Raw genomic sequence first — 19893 nt, forward strand, 5'->3', positions numbered from 1 at the left:
GCACCTAAAGGTCATCTAGCTCCAACCTCCCTGCTGTGGACATGGCAATATTTCAGTTGACCAAGTTACTCAGAGCTCTATCTTTGATCCTGTGTATTTCAAAATTAAAATTTATTTTACTTTGAAGGTCTTAAGGATGTATGAAAGCCATGTGTAGGTGTAACTAACCATGTATTTACACTGTTGGGGGTAGCATAACATTCATAAAACTTCTTTTGGAATTCTGCAATTTGTGATAAACCAAAAAAAGATAACGTTAAAGCTCACTTCTAAGTACACATACTCTCTAATGACATTTATTTTCAAACTGAATTACATAAAATCTAAACTGTGAGCCTGATGTCTCTCTCTCTGAGTAAGTTTCATTTTCACATACTATTAGAAAGATATTTTTAACTGGAAAAAAAAGGCCTGAAGCAATGTCTGAGAAATACCATAGATAAAGATCTAAATTGTTTAGAATTAATGTTTACTTGGCACTAGTACTTTTCTTTCTGAAGGAATCTCGGAGACACTTGTGTTTAAAACACTTATGATTAGAGATTATTTTATCATAAATGTGCCAGTCTCATGCATACAAATTTCTTTGAGCTAGGGACACACAGCAGAATGATTTACAGCTTGACTTCATGGCACTGACCACAGCCCTTGGAGACTAGTGGTTCCACCAGTTTTCAATGCACACTACTTATCTCTTCCGCGCTTCCTCATTTTGTGTATGAAGGTGATATGGGAGAGTCTTGAAAACCTTACTAAAGTTGGAATAAGCATCAGCCACTTCTCTCACTGCCCCCTGCTACCCCTTTGCCACCCCGAGTTGAGCTAGTCCTTTTGTTGTGAAGGCTACAAGGTTGATCAGGCATGACTTCCCCGTTGTAAATCCATGCTGACCAATCTTATCACTTTCTTTCCTTTAACACATTTGGGAAAAGTTTCCAGGGCTATTTGCTCCATTGCATTCTCCAAGACTTAGGTGCAGCTGACTGAATTATAGTTCTCTGAACCCTACTTACCTTTCTTGAAGGCACGGGGGACCTTTGCTTTCTTCCAACCCCTAAGGAACCTCCACTGATCATCATGACCCTTCAAAAGTAATTGAGATTGGCATTACAATGACATCAGTTTCCTCAGAATTGGTAGGTGCATCCTACAAAAGAAAGGCTTCAGTGACTGGAAAATGAAATATCACACCCATTTAAAAAAAGGGTTAAAAGGAGGGTGCTGGCTGTCAGTGTCATCTCAATATGTAGTAAGATAATGGAACAGAACCTCCAGGAAGTTATGTCAAAACATATGGAAGATGAAGATGTGATAAGGAACAGCAAGTATGGTTTCATCAAGGACAAATTCTGCCTGATGAATCTAGTGGCCTTCTAAAATGAAGTAACTGCTTTTGTAGACAAGGGAAGTCATTAACAGATATTATCTATCTGGACATTTGTAAGATCTTTGATATGGTCTCCCACAATAATCTTGCCACTAAATTGAAGATAAGGGTTTGATAGATTAACTGTCACATGCATAAGGAATTGGCTGGATGGTCACATGCAAAGACTTGCAGTCACATGTTGAATGTTTAAGTGAAAACCAGAAATGAGTGGTCTCCCTGATAAGTCTGTATACTGGGACAAAACCTATTTAATATCTTCATCAATATATAGAGGAATCAAGTGCAACCTCAGCAAGTTTACAGATGACAGTGAGTGGTACAGTTGATACATGAGGGATGCCAGCCAGAGAGACCTTGACAATATTGAGGACTGGGCCCAGGCGACTCTCATGGTGCTCAACACGGCCAAGTGAAAGGTCCTGTCTCTGGATCAAGGTAATCCCCATTACCAGCATGAACTGGGGATGAATGGATTGAGAGCAGTCCTGAGGAGGACTGCTGGATGAAAAATTGGTTATGAGTTGGCAATCTGCACTTACAACCCGGAGAACCAACCCTGTCCTGGACTGCATCAAAAGCAGTGTGGCCATCATTTCAAGGAGGGGGATTCTGCCCCACTGTTCCTGTTCTTGTGAAACTCCACTTGGAGAGCTGCATCCACCTCTGGAGTCCTAGCAAGATGAAAGACAAGGATCTCAGAGTGGGTCCAGAGGGAAGAGGGGAGACTTAGATTGGACACAGGGAAGAAATTTTTTTATGAAGAGCATGGCCCCAGTTCTGCACAGCAGCATCCATCCTAAGGACCTCCAACCAGGCTGAGGTCTCCTTTGAGCTGGAGTAGCTGATCCAGATTTTCTTGTTCACATCTATACAAAATGCTTACCCTTTGTGATCTGCTCTAGATCCAGTACTTACACTGGGATCTCCATCTCCCTATTGAAACTTTGTGTGACCTTCACCAGTCAGGAGTCAGCTGGAGCAAGAGCTCAACACCCTTCAATCAAGTTTCTGAAGAAACTGAAATCTGCTTTCTAAGGAGGGGTGTGAAATTACCAAAACTGTCTTGAATAAGAAGAAAAGTGACATATTTTATCATTGACTCCAACACTTTATCTTGGCATAAGAGCACTTGTTGTCTACCTACAACAGACTAACAGAAAAATGAAAGAGAGAAAAAAGACAGGGATTATCCACAGAAATTGTAATTGCTTTAAAAGGCTGATTTAATTGCTAATGAAAAGTAATCCCATGGTGCAGAAGAACTATTGTTTACAAATTTTGCCACTTAGGTTTGAATTTTGAAAACTTCCTGCCTTTGTATTATTAGTTGTCTTGCATGATAATAATCTTCAAGAAACCATTAAAAAAAATAGGCTGATTTTGAATGCAGTTAAATAATGCTTATTTGGTGTTCCCTCCTTACACATATGCTCTTCCAGTTCTTTAATGTTTGTGGAGCAAATGAAGAATTTCTAAACAGTGCCAGAGGGACATTGTGCTAATTCTTTGAGAAAGAAAATCCTTACGATTTTAGTATGCCTTAAAGTAAGTATGCCTTATGATAAGGTCTTTGTAGAGGTGCAATTAAAATAATGGTTTATTTAAAATACTATCAAAATACTTGGTTAGGAAATGAAAACCCCAGTTCTTAATGCATTGTATTTATATGAGTGAATCTTCTTATTCTTCCTATAAAGGATTGCAATGTACACATGGGTACTCTGTTATGATGGGGAGGGTTTTTTGTGTTTTTTTTTTGGTGTAACTGTGTTTGAATATAGAAATATGACTTGGGTTAAGCGCCATCCCTCTCTGAAAGAGTTTTTTTCTGAGAGGAGGTTGAATATGCTTTGGGGTGAACAAATACCACTGAGATATCTGTTCTAAATTCAAGCATGAATACAAATGCATGAATACATATATAAAATGTAAAAGTATGTTCTAGTAAGTATATTAATTATTTTTGAAAGGAGTTAATAATGCCCAGAGCTGAATAGATTATTTTAAAAAATCAGGATAAGTAACCTAAGATTTTTGTTGCAGATATTGTGTTTTATTGCATGTTCTTTGTCTATCAGTTTCAGAAAGGGGTGTTAATGGCACGTGGCACTAATATAGAGAAGGGACTGAACATTTTACTTTCCAGTGGCTGCTTTTGGCTGCAGTAAAACACTTGAAATGTATTCAGGTAGTAACTGAAAAGGGAGTGCAGGGATTTATTTGACTGTCCAGGGAAGAGGAGTTCAATTATCTTGTGGATCTCTCATCACATGTGTAAAATATGGGTGTAAAGTAATGTGATCAAAGCTGAACACCACCACCCCAGCAGCACTGTGACAAGAGCTTTAGATATAGCAATATGCTATGTATCATAATTTTTTTTCCCCACTAAAACCTAATGGGATAGTATAGCTTTTGATCTCTGCTGATAAGGCCTTGTACGCATCCTGTATAACAATGTGTATTTTGAGTGTGTTGTCCTTCTGGCCTATATAAATAAATATTTTGAAGGCAGATATGAGTGCCCTCATTTCAAAAGTTTCCTTTTTTTTTTCAAGCAGAACATTTTTTCAGGCAGTAAGGTCTAGGGTTTTTGGAAGAGATTATATGCTGAACTGGAATGTTTTCCTTACCTCTGCTAATTTCAATATAGTAAATTTTAGCTATATTCGAGTGTTTTAAAAAATGCCACTCTTGATACATCTGATGTATTATTGTAGGTTGTTATAAATTCTGCCATGCATCCATACAATATTTTTTAAAGTCACTTATGTCACCAGCTAAAGTATGAGTTGCCTGTATCCCGATGTTTTCCACAAATGATGGTTTGCAGTAATCCATTTATAAGTCCATTGAGCCTTCAGCCAGATGTTATGCTGCTAACAGTTTCACTGGCTCCTCCAAATGCTGTTATCGTTTTCCTGACCTTTCTGGTGCAACACCTTTGAACTCCTATTGATTTGGTATATCATAATGATTCTACTCTTATGAGGCAACAGTTACTGCTGTTCTCTGGATATTTTCAGGTAGAGTGTTTTTCCACATGACTGTGTGAACAGTATTTTCCTGTGGTGAAATGATTTTTTTCTCCTCATTCAAGGGCTTTTTGTGAGCCAGAATTACAAAATTAACATCTGAAGGGCTAGTATTTTTTCAATGTCTCATTAATCTTGTGGGATAAATTCTTGGCAGATTCCAAAGTCAGAATATGTTAAAACAGAGACAGTTGTAATATGGCATTAATATAAAATGTAGTAAGAATTTAATTTTTTTGAACATATATGCTAATGCTATACTGAAAATGGCAAGTACTATTAGGCTCAGAGAATTAGTGCAGAGAAACAGATTGGATAAGTAGTGGAACTGCCCAATTTTTTGCATGATATTTTAGGGAGCCAAATTCACTTTCCTAATTTCCCATGAAAAAGATGGCTTGATGCTTAAGTAGCTCTGTCACACAATTACAGAATTTCTGAGGTGGGAAGGGAACTCTGGAGTTCAGATTGTCCATCCCTGTGCTCAATCTGGGTCAGCTGCAGCAGTTTGCCCAAGAAGTTTAAACTCACTAGCCATTCTTTGAGGCTAACTAGATCTTCCTATCTGCAATTCAGTACTTCAAAAGATTAGACTCCTCTGTTAGCAATAATTTGTACTATGCCACCTTTTCCTATTGTAGTTAGATATGGGTAGTTTTAATATTTCTTCTGTGTTTGTCATATAGGGAAACTCAATGAGCACAGTAGCAATCAATTTAAAGTAAATAGATATCTCTGACAGTTTAAAGGAGTCCCAAAGAGGATGACAAGAGATTGGTACAAGACAATAAATAATTTATAGCTGAAGAAAATTAATCAAGAACCCCCAATTCCCTCTGTCCCCACACGCAGGTGCTCAATTACAGTACCTCTAAGAAGAGGCAGGAGACCAATAACCAAACATCTGTGACATAAATGAATTTAACTATTAGGGAAGAAAGTCTTGAAGCATATAAACACACTAAAGTAACCAAACCAAATTACAATACAATGTACGTTTACTTCGTATAATGTCTTTCATTATACTATTTCCCAGAACTCTTCACATAATTAAATAATATAAATGTTATGGAGTGTAAGTGAAATACAGCAGCAATAGAGAGATTTTCTAGTGGAGGCAGAGAACATAATTATAAGCTATTGCAAACAGTAAAAAAAAATTGGAAAAAGAGAAGAATTCAGACAAAGATAACCGTGAGACTCAGTTTCAGAAATCTGGTGTATGGGGGACAGATGGGCTCCATTTGTCAGCAAACAGCATCTTCAGTCATAAATTTGTCAAGCTGGTGAAGACAACTTCAAACTAGAATTGCTGTGGGATGGGAATATCAATCTATCCCACTCAGTTTGATGCCAGGGCCAGCAAAAGATGCCCAGAGCCTGGAGAGGGATCACAGGTCAGCAGGAGAGCACATGAAAGGTAGCAAGTAGTAGTTGAAGCCACTCCAGCCAGTGAGTCATCTTCATCAAAATCAAATTTAACAGACTCTAAAAATGTGCACGGAGCATGGGGAATAAGCAAAAGGAGTGACAAATATGCATACACTTACAGGGCACAGTGGCATGGCTCTTATGACTGGAGTGTAAGGATACAGTCTCTTTAGGAAGGAAGGCAGGAGCACAAGGAAGGGGTGTTGTCCGCTGTATCCATAACCAGCTGGAGTGCATGGAGTTCCACCTGGGGATGGATGAGGATCTGACTGAGAGCTTATGGATCAGGAATAAAGGGAAGGCAGGGACGGGTGGCATTACAGTGGGGATCTGCTACAGGTTGCCCTATAAGGAAGACTGAGTAGATGAGACTCTTAATGGACAAATAAGTCCAGCTGCATGTTTACAATTCCTGGTTCTCATGGGAGATTTCAGCCACCCTGATATCTCTTGAAAGAATAGCACAGCCAGGTCTAAGAAACCCCTGGGGTTAGTGGAAAGCATTGATGATAACTTTTTTCTCCAAGTGATAGAGAATTCAGTGAGGTGTTATGCCAGACCTTGTTCTTTTCCAAAAAGTAGGGGCTGGTGGGGAATATGAATCTTGATGGCAGCCTAGGCTGCAGTGATCGGGAAGTAGTGGAGTTTAAGGTCCTTTGGGAAGTGAAAAGGGTGTGCAGCAAGCTCACTTCCCTGGACTTCAAGAGAGCACACTTTGGCCTCTTCAGTGATCTGCTTGATCTACCATGGGATAAAGCCCTAGAGGAAAGAGAAGCCCAAGAAAGCTGGTTAATATTGACAGATCACCTCCTCCAAGCTCATGAGAGCTGCATCCCAACAATAACAAAGTTGGGCAGAACTAACAGGAGGCCGGCATGAGTGAAAATGGACCTGTTAGAGCAGGTCCAGAGGAGAGCCACTAAGTTGATCACAGAGGCAGAGCACCTCTCCTACATAGACAGGCTCAAAGAACTGGGGCTCAGGGACACCTTATAGCAGCCTTCCAGGTAACTAGAGGGATCCTACAAGAAATTGAAAGAGGGACTTTCTACAAATGTATGTAGCAAAAGGATGATGTGTAAGGCTTTAAATTGACAGATGGTAGTTTTATATGAGGTTTGGGAAGAAAATCTTTGCTGTGAGGGTGGTGAAGCACTGGAGCTGTTGTAGATGTCACATCCCTGGAATTTTTCAAGGCCAGGCTGGATGGGCATCTGAACAATCTGCTCTAGAGGAAGGTGTGCCTGTCCAGAATGGAGACTTGGAATAAGATGATCTTTAAGGTCCCCTCCAAACCAAACCATTCTATGAGTTTAATAGAGGGAACAGGAAGAGGAGTAAATAGATATGTGACATCCCTGAAGAGTTTTGGAAATAGTTGCCTTCCTCATTACTAGTTTTCTTCATTTTGATGCCTGCGCAATGCAGACTAAATAAGTGAATTGAATTAACAAACCTACCCCAGTTTAAAGGACAGACGAGACTAAACAGTGCAGTTTAAAATGGTTTCTAAAATGATTGTTGATCCCTATACATGTAGGAATAGTCCTTTCTATTCCATATTTACCTCTTTTGTTTTATAAAGCAGTAGTGCATGAATCTTACTGGAACAATGCCTGTGAGTTTTGAGACTCCCAGGGCTCATTCAGTGTGTTGCTCATCTGATTGCTTCAACATTAAACACACAGTTTGGCTTGTTGATACTGCTGTAGAAGATCATTTCTGTTTAACTCCTGACAAATGAGATAGCTAATAGCTTATGTGACATAGTTGGATTTACTCACCTATTTTGATTTTTTTTCTATTGACTAAGGAATAAGCTAGTCAGAGCTATGTTTTTTGATGTATCTTGACTTTATACAGATATACATATATGTAATTAAAGTCAAAGTTTATTTCCTAATTTCTATCAATTATGCCATTTATGATTCTATATTGCCAAATAATTCTTTGGCAGGTTCTCCAGAAGCACTCCATAAGACTCAGTGATGTATCATTTTTCTTTGCATGGGTATTTCTCTGTCCAAAATGCTTTTTCCTACTCTTCTCCTTTTTTATCTAACTACATGGAGGTGGGCAATTCCCTTGTCTAGTGAGATATAATTTTTTTCATTTCTTTCGAAGGATGCCAGAATGAATCATCCCTCTTGCTTCTCATTATAGCTTATAGAACTATTATTTTCCTTTTATGCAAAATGGGGCTTTAGTTGTCATCAAAATCTTGTTATTGTAGTGATGTAGTCAAAAGATTTATTTTTATATTATTCAGTTCCTGAATCTAACTAATAGATTCATTTGAATGAAAAAGGATTCTAACCAGTAGCTGAGGGTACAAGACCCAATTCCTTATGTTTGACAGAAATGATAGTCAAATAAAAATCATACAGAAAAAGGATAAACTACTATCAGAACAGATTATTTCTGAGGAGTGCAATTGACCATCAAGGATGAGATTCAGCAGACATGGGTCTCCTATATTAATAGATTTCATGTCCACAGGAGATTCTAGATTAGTTTTAAAATGTATTTTATTTATAATTTTATTTATAATAGGCATTCCAGAATGCAACTTAGCAGCCTCCATATATCCTTTACTTTATCAGGATAATTTATTTTTACCTGTTTTAGTAATGTCAATAATGTTTATATTTCTGAATGATACATATCTCTTACCTTTCAGAATGTAGACCTGCTTATATTGCAGTTGTTTAATTTAATTTTTTTAGTCTTTTGTGTTGCTCTGTGTAAATTTGCTACATGTTGAAGAGTATGTAATTTCATAATTTAGCCTTTTTAATTCAGTTACCAATAAGTCAATTTTGATTTCACCTAAATATAAGAAAAATCATATTTTAATTTTATTTGGCTTTTTCAAGCAATGTTTCAGTGCCTTTTATGTATGAGCTTAAGAATCTATTGCGGCTTATATGTATTTGGAGATTCTAAATGGTGTTTAGCTACAGAATTTTTTACATGTGAGAACCTTTCAAAATTAGTCCTCAAAATGTAGTTTCAAGGGGTACTAGTCATCAGAAAAAAGACTCAGGAAGTGTAAAAAAAAAATTGTATATAGTTTTAAGCATAGGTCCAGGCACTTTTCCAAATGGCATGGGTCCATTGGTCCTTAGGTGATGCCATATGGACTATGAAGCAGATAATTTGATCTATTTTGTAGAGCTGTATACCAGATGCTGAATGTGGCTCTGTTGCATGCAGAACTGAACAATAGGTGTTTTAGGACTAAATTTAAGTCAGTCATATAGAGTGTAATGAATTTAAACTCTATGGAGTTCTTGCCAAGGAACATGCATTCTCCTTCCCCTCTCTCTACTGAACACTGCAAATGTACACTGCACAAATGGCATGGGTCCATTTTTGAGTGATTTTGAAATGCACTAGAAGCTGATGTCATGGTCCTGAATTTGTCAGTTTTACATCTGTCTTATATATATATATATATATATATATATATATACCAAAAGGTCCTTAGGTGATGCCATATGGACTATGAAGCAGATAATTTGATCTATTTTGTAGAGCTGTATACCAGATGCTGAATGTGGCTCTGTTGCATGCAGAACTGAACAATAGGTGTTTTAGGACTAAATTTAAGTCAGTCATATAGAGTGTAATGAATTTAAACTCTATGGAGTTCTTGCCAAGGAACATGCATTCTCCTTCCCCTCTCTCTACTGAACACTGCAAATGTACACTGCAGCCAGTATTATTATGTAAAGAAACCATTGCTTAGTGTTCACTATATGTAAAAATGTTGAAAATTCAATCTTCAAGTCCAGCCTTCAAAGTCCTTGCTGCTATCATTTCTTCTTTTTGGGCATACTCAGTACTGCTCAGGCTAAGATCCCCCACCTACAACTTCTTGGGATCGAAGACATAGGAACTAAACAAAGTTGAATTAAGCGTGTAATAAAATGCTGCTAAATCTTCTTTCTTTTTAAAATCTGACCAGAATAATTTTTCCTTCCCTTCTCATTCTCTTCTCTGGTAGGAAGGGCAATCACTTACAGAAACAGAAGGTCTTAGTCCTTATGATTTTTTAGTACAAAAGATATGAATCCTAGCATTGTCATTTGCCAGGAGGGCCACTTAAAACCTCAGTTTATAGAGGGTGCAACAAAGGGTGAGTCAGGTGGAGTTGTGTGGAGACATAGATCCATGCTCCTGTTGATACTGCACCACTGTAACACTGCACTACTATGGGTGATGTGCAGGATCAGGAAGAGCATTCTAAGGAAGAGTAACTCCATACTACAGTTATTGAAGGCTTCCCCTTCCAGGGTATCATAATGTGTTATTTTATGACAGTTTTTGTTTATCTGTGGAGGTGGTATAACTCCAAGCAGCAGTCAAGACCCATGCAACCTCTTGCTCAATCCCCCACCAATGGGATGGGGGAGGGAATTGGAAGAACTAAAGGTAGAAAACTTGTGGGTTGAAATGAAGAGAGTTTAATAGGGAAAGCAAGAACAGCACACACAAGCAAATCAAAACAAGGATATGACTCACCTCTTCCCATGGACAGACAGATGTTCAGCCATCTCTAGGAGAGCAGGGGCCCATCACACATAACTGTGACTTGGGAAGGACGACACCATCACTCCAAATGTCCTCTATTTCCTCCTTTTACCCCTCTCAGCTTTATGTACTGAGCATGATGCCATATGGTCTGGAACGTCCCTCTCGTCAGCTGGGGTCAGCTGTTACTTCCCAACCTCCCTTACACCCCCAACTTCCTCACCAGCATGACAGAAAAGGCCTTGGCTCTGTGTAAGCCCTGCTCAGTGAGTCTATCCTGGTCAGAAGCTGCACAGTGGAATAGTCATTGGGAAAGCACACAAAAAATTATGAATGAAGAAAAGACAATTCCTTAGGGTGAAAAGGTTTAACACTTTTTATTTCCACAAGCACTGTTCCTTCTTCCAAAGTGTAAATATACCTTAAAACCTATCCAAGCTATCTCATTCTTTGAAAAAAAGCAATAATTGCAGTCTAGATCCAGGAATGAATCCAGACATGAATCCAAATTGAAGAAGGGTGCCTAGGTTTTTGAGTCTCAAGTCCAGACACAGCATTTAATTCCAGGGAAGTTTAGTGATCAGCATTTCCTTGGTTCTTATTTTTGGCTTCTTATTCATCATATGAGTTTATTTTCATTATCCTTCTGAGATGATCTTCATTCCTCCTGTATGGGTTATATGTGTTTAACTAGTTCTATGATTAAAATTTCATTCTGGGAACCAGGCCTAAATTTACCTGCTATAGTGTATCCAGGTTTAGTTAGGCACTATTATTGCATCTGGTCCTCACTGGCATGGCTTATGACACAAAAGAAGTAGTATAGAAAAGTTTGTCCTTACAATGTTTTGTGAAGGTGGACAATGCCCTCCTATTTTGCAAGGGCGATTCATAATACCTATCTTGTGTTTTTGAAGTTATTGAACTACAGTTTGACTCATCTCCTTGATGGAATATGTGTTTCTGATCTGATTAGGACACAGGTTCTATTCTGAGAGATATTCTGCCACCTCTTCAACATTTCTCATCAGCTAATAAATTTCATTTCTTGATTAAATTGCATGATTCAAGAAGGCATATACATATTTATGATCTCCCCATCAAATTTCTAGAATTAGTACCAGCTATAGTTTGTTCCATTTACTTTGTATCTTTGAATTGTCCCATATTATTGACTTATCCTTTACATCCTTGAGAAAGTATAAATTTTCTTTCTTTAGTGGATAATTTCTGTACTTTTTATAATTTTTTTTTAGATTACAATCAAATTGCTTAGATTATGTCAAAGTTTCTTTTGTACTTGCTTTACGTATCTGGACAAAGAGCTTACAAAAATGATAGTGCTCCCCCAGGCAGCCAAGGCCATGGAGTGCAACTGGTCCATTATTTCTTTAGAGGATACTAAACATAGCATAATCAATCCTTATATCCTTCCATTTTTAAAGCTGTGTTTTGTCAGAAACAGAACAAACTAAAATCGCCAAAAAGAAATCACACTAGATAAAAGGGTCTTGCTTTTCAGCCAGCAAAATTTAAATTGAGCAGTTTCTGTACAGTCTGGATCCTACTAATTTACCTTCTCTGTAAGTTCTTTCCTTGTTTTTCTTGTAATTCTCTTGGATCTATTTGTATTTAAAATCACCAATTTTCTGTTTTTCTCTGTCGGTTTCTGCCTTGCAGGGCCAGGTTTTAATTGTGGGGGGAGCTAAGGGTTTGTCCTCTGTGAGAAGCTACCAGAAGCTTCTCCCATGTCCAGCAGAGCCAATGCCTAGGATGGACCCACCAAAGTCAAACCAATCAGGAATGATGATAGTGTCTCTGTGAAAATATATTTAGGAAGTGAAACAAAGTTATTGCACAGATGCAGTTGGGCCAGAGAGGAACAACTCTGGAGACACCAAGATCCGTGGAGAAGGAGATAGAGGAGGTGCTCCACTTGCTGGAGCTGAGACTCACCTGCAGGCCATGGTGAAGACCATGGTTAGTCAGGCTGTGCCCTGGAGCTCATGGAGGTCAATGGGACAGCAGAGATTCATCTACAGCACTAGAAGTCATGAAGGAAAACATTTTCCCCTAGTCTCCAGCTACCTGAATTTTCAAAATGAGTAGCTATTTGGATATCTTCTTCTTTCCTGCTTAAGAAATGAAAACTGAATGTTTAAAATAGCTTCACTCCAATCTTCTCAGAAATGGTATTTCTTTAAAACGCATAATCTAAAGGACAATGTCACTTAGCAGAAATCAAAACTTTTGAAAGTCTTAGCCATGTTGACCAAACCATGGAGAATGGGACAAATTTAAAAATAATTTTTTTTTTTTGTCTGTACTAGTTGCAGAAGCAATTTTCTGCTTTTTCCCCACTCTGCTTATATTTGCAAATATACCAGCCCAAGAGTAACAGTAAGAGAGTGTTCTGGATATAGTCTGGCCACCCAGCCATGACACAATGTTGATATTAAGCAAGTGGGCATTATCACCTTATATTGAAGAAAAATGGCTGTGTTGTATATTTGTAGTGAAAAGTACTGAGCAGTGTTTTCTACTCTGTGATGTAGGGAACCATGGTATCTGCTAATCTGGGCATTGTAGCACAGTTTCTGATCTATACATATTTACAGATTATTTCAGCATCAACAAGAGCTGAAGAGCATTTATAGACTTCTCATCCTGTTACTTCTTCCAGTGTTCATTTCTTATCACCAACTTCTATGTGTCCTAGCCTCTCAATAATGCAGATAAATAAATTATCATTACCTATGGCAGATTGTAGCTGTTCAAGGAGATGTATTTTCTGCCATCAAGACAGTATCTCCTTTAGACAAAACAAACACACCGTAATCGTGCAGCATAAAACTACAACTGGAAACTCTTCACAGAAACTGTGGACCTGGATTAATTTTTCCTCCCTCTAAATAAGATAGACCTCACCATGGAGGTTATTATCTTTGAGAGACTTCTCTAAAAACAAGTTTTATTACCTCACTTTGCAGATTCACACCATGTCTGCCATAAATATGGTAGATCACTGGTGTTTTGTCTAGATTTTTTGTCTTCTAATGGTATGATTGAAGCTCTCAAAGTTTGTTTTGAGGAAGGGAAGAGCAAAGGACAATTTTATGGAGTTTTGGATAAGGCTAGAATCCAAAATGTTCCAGTTAAAACATATGGATAGGCAAGATGTCAAAATGTGCTCCTTAGCATCCTATATTTATGCAAATAAAAATATGAGGCTCTTGACATGAATTAAGAAGTAGGGATTTTAGAATCTGAATACACTTCCAGCTTTGCAGATGGACTCCAAACTATGATGGGACTAGCTCAAATCCCCAGAATATCTTGTATGAACTTTGTAAGGGGAACTACGCCCATATTTGGATTTTACTTTAGCAGGTGGAGCATATCTGCATTTTTCAATCACATTACCATGAGTGTAGAGGGTGTGTGTGAGAGCAGAATGCTTGATGAGGGTTGCCCTCACTCTGAAACAAAATGCATTTTATAAACCTGTGTGCTAAAGAAAAACTTGGCAGGTGAAACCCTAATAGGAGTTTGAACCTGCACAAATTTGCCACCTCTAACTTTTATACTGTTTGCAAAAACAAACTGACAGACATGGGTGACTTTTCCTGACATAGCTTTAAAGCAGGGCATTGTTTCAGCGTGGATTAGCATACCCATGTAATGGCAAGACACACTTGATTTAAGTATTTTTTGTTCCTAGATTTTTGAGTTTCGTTTTTGAGAAATTTTTTTTCTCCTTTTATTTTGTCACTGATGGAGCAGAACCTGCTTCTGCTCATCATTCTTTTTTAATCTAGCCCAGCGATGAAACACACAACTGGGGCAAGCTTGGCAGTTGAAGGATCCAGATGCTAAATTCCAGGATTAATTTCTCTAGCAGAGGCAACTGGGAGTCAGATCCTCTCTCTGGCTTTCCTAGCAGCTTGGTTTAACCCCCAGCAATCCAAAGGCTCATTTTTGTGTTAGACTGGGAGTTCAGTTTTCCTGGAAGGTAAAGAACTGCCAGATTGCCTTTGTCAAATTAAGGATTCTGTATTTAAATATCAGTGCCTTGATTTTCCCAGCGATGGGAACTCAGTCATTGAAGACTTATGTATGTGCTAATGATGCTTTCACTTGGCATTGTCCTCAGAATGTGAGGAAAGAAGGAAGTTGACATTAGCAAGTGAAAACAATGGGGGGGGGGGGGGAAAAAAAAAAGCAGTGATACAGCTACATTAAAACAAGGATGGCAATTGTGATACATGAAGAGAGAAAATCGAAGCAGCTTAATTAATGTAGAAATGTAAAAGCAGTTAAAATGCCATCTGATTATTATCATTTAACCTGCTTTTTTCCCAATGGTTGCCTTTTTTTTTTGTTTTGTTTGCTTAGTTACTTAGTTTGTTTTGTTTTAAAATGACCTTCTTTTATTCTTGATGTGAGGGAACTGAATTGTGACAGAACTGTAGAACAAAGAAATCTTGCATTCTTCCAGTAAATATTTTACCCTTGTTGCAGTAGTACTTAATTAAAAGTAAACCTTAAATATTAAACTTAACCTCTAAATTGTGTGTACTGTTGTTGCAGGGACTATTAGCCATCAGAAGACAAAAAACAATATAAAGACATTTTGGATTTCCAGTAATGAGTTATGCATTGTGTGTGTTTTTTAAATAAGTTAATTCTGTATTTATCAAACAATACATGTTGAAGGTGCACTATATACTAAATGACAAGCATGTCATTTCACAAAGATATTACCAGGGGAAAAAAAGTAAGATGGAAGAGAATTAAAGTGCAGCTACTACAGGAAAATACTTAACAATGCAGTGAATGCTCAGTTTCACATTTGAAAATAGATCTTCCGGTATGACCATATGTAAATTAATAGCATACACTTTTGTAATATCACACCAACTACTAGTTAAAAAAAAAAGCCTCAAATACAGCATGTATCTCAAGACCAGATAGATTTATTTTAAAATAATTTTTCTTCTTCCTGCTATTGTGTCTTTTAAATCCACTTTACAATAGGTATAGATGACTTCAAAAGAGGAAATTTGGCAAGACCCATAGAACAGTGGGAAAAACTGGAAGTGAAAAATGAAAGTTAAACTCCACAATGAAGATTTTCAGCATGGAGCCAGAAGGTGATCATAAAGGTTACATTTATTTTTAAAGATTTATTTGTATGCTATTAGATTTATTCCTGCACCTAATAAAATTCCTGACCAAATGTGCACCAGAAGTGCTTTGTGGGAGAGGACCTGGAATGTAGTTCTGCAGAGTAGGGAAAAGGCTATCTTTTAGAATTTCTCCTTTGCTTTTCTGGATGAACACCTTCTACCCAGAGTATTGAAACAAATCTATTATTCTGAAGGCAACAAATGAGTTTATGCTCATTGTTTCTATGTTTGTTCTGTGTGCATACTTCAGCTAGCACACAATCAAGGTCAGATGGATTTTATTTAACAGATGAACTAAGTGTATGAAGTATAAGTAGTGTGTCTCTTTATCTGTTGATCTGAAAAGCAATCTGAGAATTTTTGTCTGCAGTCAAACTCTAATATGATGCCAAGATTCATGACCTATGGTTCATAGGTGGGAGCACAGGTCATAGAATTGTTTGTGAGCAATAAATTACAAGCTCCTGATTAGAGAATTTTGGAGTATGGCTTTGGTCAGGGCCTTGTCAAGTGAAGAAGTGATGGATCAGCAGAGGGATTAAAGTCTGGTCTAAAGAAATGCATTGGGATATCTCTGGGGATAATCAGACCTTTACCCCAATAAAGGAAAAACGAGAAGTATTATATATGTGAAAAAAATATGCATAGTCTCTATAACCTGTGTTGATGTCGCCTTATAGAGTTTTCTTTCCTGGAGGAGGATACTTTATAGCAGGTAGGCAGCAAAGTTCTATTAAGTCACCTGGCTGAATTTCTTATGCCTCCCCTACCAGCACTCTTTATTATGGGTGAGATCCTGAAATCACTAAAAACAAAGATAAAATTCCCACAGAGTCTCTTGGGGCCATGATTACAAAAGGTTACTTTATAAAGAAATTTTTTTGGTAGTTGATTTGAGTCTTTTCAGATTGGGATGACTAGAGGGTCCGGATGACCTCACTTGTCCTGGCAATGCTCTTCATAATGCTGCCCAGGCTGCCAATTGCCTTCTTGGCCAGGGAGCACTGCTGGCTCATGGACAGCTTGTTGTCTACCAGGACCCCCAGTTCCTTCTCCACAGAGCTGCTTTCCAGGAGGTCAGCCCCTAGCCTGTGCTGGTGGGTTATTCTTATCCAGGGGCAGGACTCTGCACTTGCCCCTGTTGAATTTTAGATGGTTCTTCTCTGCCAGTTGAGGTCATTCTGAAGGGCTGCACAGCCCTTAGGGATACTGGCCATTCTTCCCAGCTCTGTGTCACCAGCAGAATTGCTGAGGAGGCATCTGCCCCTTCATCCAAGTCACTGATGGATAAGTTGAACAATTCTGGGCCCAGTATTGGACTTTGGGGATACCACTAGAGACAGTCATTCAACATCCATCCCTGTGCTACTGATTACAACCCTCTGGGATCTGCTGTTCAGCCAGTTGTCAATCCACTCTCTGTCTTTCCTGAGTTTGCCTACAAGGGTGTTGTGAGAGACAGTGTTGAAAGCCCTGCTGTAGTTGAGGTAGACAATATCCACTGCTCTCTCCCCTCATCCATCCAGATAGTTGTTTCATCATACAAGGTCATTTGGTTATTCAAACATGATTTCCTTTTAGTCAGTCCATGCTGACTGCTCCTAATCACCTTCTTGTGATCCATGTGAATAGAGATGACCTCCAGAATGTGGTGCTCCATCGCTTTTCTGGGGATTGAGGTGAGGCTGACTAGCTAGTAGCTCCCTGGGTCCTCCTTCTTGCCTTTTCAGAAAGACTGGGGTGATATTTGCCTTCTTCCAGTCCTCAAGCACCTGAACTGATCACCATGACCTTTCAGAGATGATTGTGAGTGTCCTGGCTATGGTGTCTGCCAGCTCTCCCAGCACTCATGGATGCATCCCATCAAGGCCCATGGACTTGAGGATGTCAAGATTACCTAGGTATTCTCTGACCCAGTCCATTGCTTAGTTTTGCATAAACCGTAGTTTTAGTAACTCACACCCAGTCTTAGGTACAGGAAAAATGAAATAACTGGTTACAAAGTTTTGGTAGGAAAGAAGCAACAAGGTTTGTAATTTTTAGGATATTTTTGGCCTTTCTTTCAAAACTGTTGCAATTCTTAAAGTACCAGCTTTGGAGGTTGTAAGAAGAGGCATAAAGGTAGTGTGAATAGTTCATCATGTCAGAATAACTATAGCTTTTTTCCAGGAATTTATTTCATTTGAATCACCAAAATAACTATTTAACAGTAAAGTTCTTAAAAAAAGACATAGGTGAATATAACACAAGAGAATGACTTAAATTACTCAGATAATTTTTACTATAAGAATTTGAAGGTGTGTTCATTTATCATGTTGTTAGGGCATATAACATCATTTTTCAGTTTGGAGCTAGAAATAGCATGTTGTCTCTAAACAATGTTGATATTATGCTTTTATTCATTTATATGGGTACTACTGATATCCTTGTTTGTCAAATTGCTGCTGTGAGAGACTCTTTAGATCAGTTTAATTTTCAGTAAACCTTGCTACAAAAAAGAGCTACCATGTGATTAATCCATGGAGGCCTATAAAAGCTGTAGGAACTCTTCTTGAGAGGCACAAATTAATTCAAATACATTAAAAATAGTTTTGAATAAAGGAACATGAAGAACAGCAGAAAACATACCATACATACATTCATTTTTCATTGAAATACTATACAATTCTATACAAGACTGGTATTTATCATATGCGATTCATGTCTGTTCTTAAAGTATTTGGGGATGTAAAGGTTTTGAATTTGATTGCTGCAAATATGGAGCTGTGCCTTGGTCACTGGAAAACTGTTCATCTGACAAAGCCGTTATCTTAGGTTGAGTTTAGGGAAGAATTGACAGATATGGTAGTGAAACATCAGTAAGTAGCCCTGATTTTCCTGAAAGGAGACTTCACACAGCATTTCTGTGGGGATTTTTTACAATTGGTTCTTCTAAGAATACCAAATAATCTTTCCTTTTAAGAGTTTTACCAAAGTAAGTTATTTCTCGCCAATAAATTCATATATTCAAGTGTGCCCTTGGCATCAAGAAACTACAGGCAACAGCCTAAGAGATGAAAAAATTTGGAAGCTTTAGCATTTTTTTTCAGCTTTGTATTCAGTAATTGAAAAGGCTTTTGGGTATAAGTTTTAACAGAATGCTCCTTATTGAATTGCACCTGAGAGGAACAGTCAGTGAAAAATGTTAACTTGTGAATTATTTCTCAGCAGATAGTTACACTAGAACTCCCTCTGGATGAATGGTTTTATTTGGATTTTGGTATACTCTGTCTCTCTTTTGGTCAGTCAAGTACAGTTAAACCCTGTTTAGAATTCTGTAAGCTCTAAAAATTAATTTCTTCCCTAATTCTCTTGAAATATGGAATCAGACATGGAATGTGAAAGTAGAAGTACATAAGATATGTATGGCGCATTTTTTCTTTGGAAAGAAACATAAGGCAAACAGATGTGACAGTAGTCAACGTGTTTTCTTTATCTGTTCATCTTGACACCACCTCTCTGCACAGCACACTTCTGTAAATTTTAAATTGAACCTTGAGTTGAAAACTGCTGCAGAGGTTGTGTCTTCATGGCTGGCTTTTGTTTTTTTTTTCTCCAAAAATCCAATCAGAAGGGATGAGGATAATCAAATTATTCTTTATAGTGTGTTGCTATGTTTCATATTCTATAGAAACAATAATTTATGGGAAATAGTGAATCAATCTACTCAGAAAAAAATACTGACATCGATTCCAGACACATATGCACTCAAACATTGCCAAAATATTCTTTTGATTTCTGTGTATATGTTTATGTCATTAAATTTTTTTTTTGTGTCTTTATTATGGGATCTGTAGTACAATTGTGGAACAGTAAATATGTACTTGAAAAATCTGTATTGTTATTCTTATTTTTAACAAAGTGCATCTAACATTCTACTTTTTGATTTGATAAAAATTACATAGTTTTATTAAATGCCACTTTAAATTAGTATATGTTAGGAGTATGTGCCCTAAAAATCCAGAGGTAAACCTTTAAACTGACAGAGACAGCTTTGTCCCAGTGAAAGAATTTATGTGTAAATCTGTTAAAAATAGGTGTCTTCTCCTTACTCCCCTTACTCCCTTATACCTGTTTGCAACCATTTAACTTCCATGGCCCATAGTTATCCTGCTGTCAAATTAATTAACTTCTTTCCATTTTGTCCTTTCCAAATGGACAAAATCAACTATCCTAGTTGATAGCTAAAAGTATTGTTATTCTCAAATTGCAGGACCTTCTGCTCTATAAAAAAAAAATTTTTGGTAACAAATTCTTCATTGAGGTCTGCATT

At 37.7% G+C, this 19893-nt stretch overlaps 1 long non-coding RNA gene across 2 annotated transcripts in view; it reads left to right on the forward strand.

The window, feature by feature from the left end:
* LOC121337301 overlaps window positions 1-19893 on the forward strand; it is a 74067-nt gene that overhangs the window by 36749 nt on the left and 17425 nt on the right. Inside the window, exon 3 of one of the 2 annotated variants that reach the window (XR_005952875.1) lies at window positions 15430-15546. The exons of the other annotated variant lie outside the window; for it this stretch is intronic. This is a non-coding gene — a long non-coding RNA (uncharacterized LOC121337301). Of the gene's footprint in view, window positions 1-15429; window positions 15547-19893 lie in introns of those variants that run through there. 2 annotated transcript variants of the gene reach the window in all.

Source organism: Onychostruthus taczanowskii, unplaced genomic scaffold (genome assembly GCF_017590055.1).
Source record: "Onychostruthus taczanowskii isolate IOZ18803 unplaced genomic scaffold, ASM1759005v1 scaffold26, whole genome shotgun sequence".
In the NCBI taxonomy this organism is placed as follows: Eukaryota; Metazoa; Chordata; class Aves; order Passeriformes; family Passeridae; genus Onychostruthus; species Onychostruthus taczanowskii.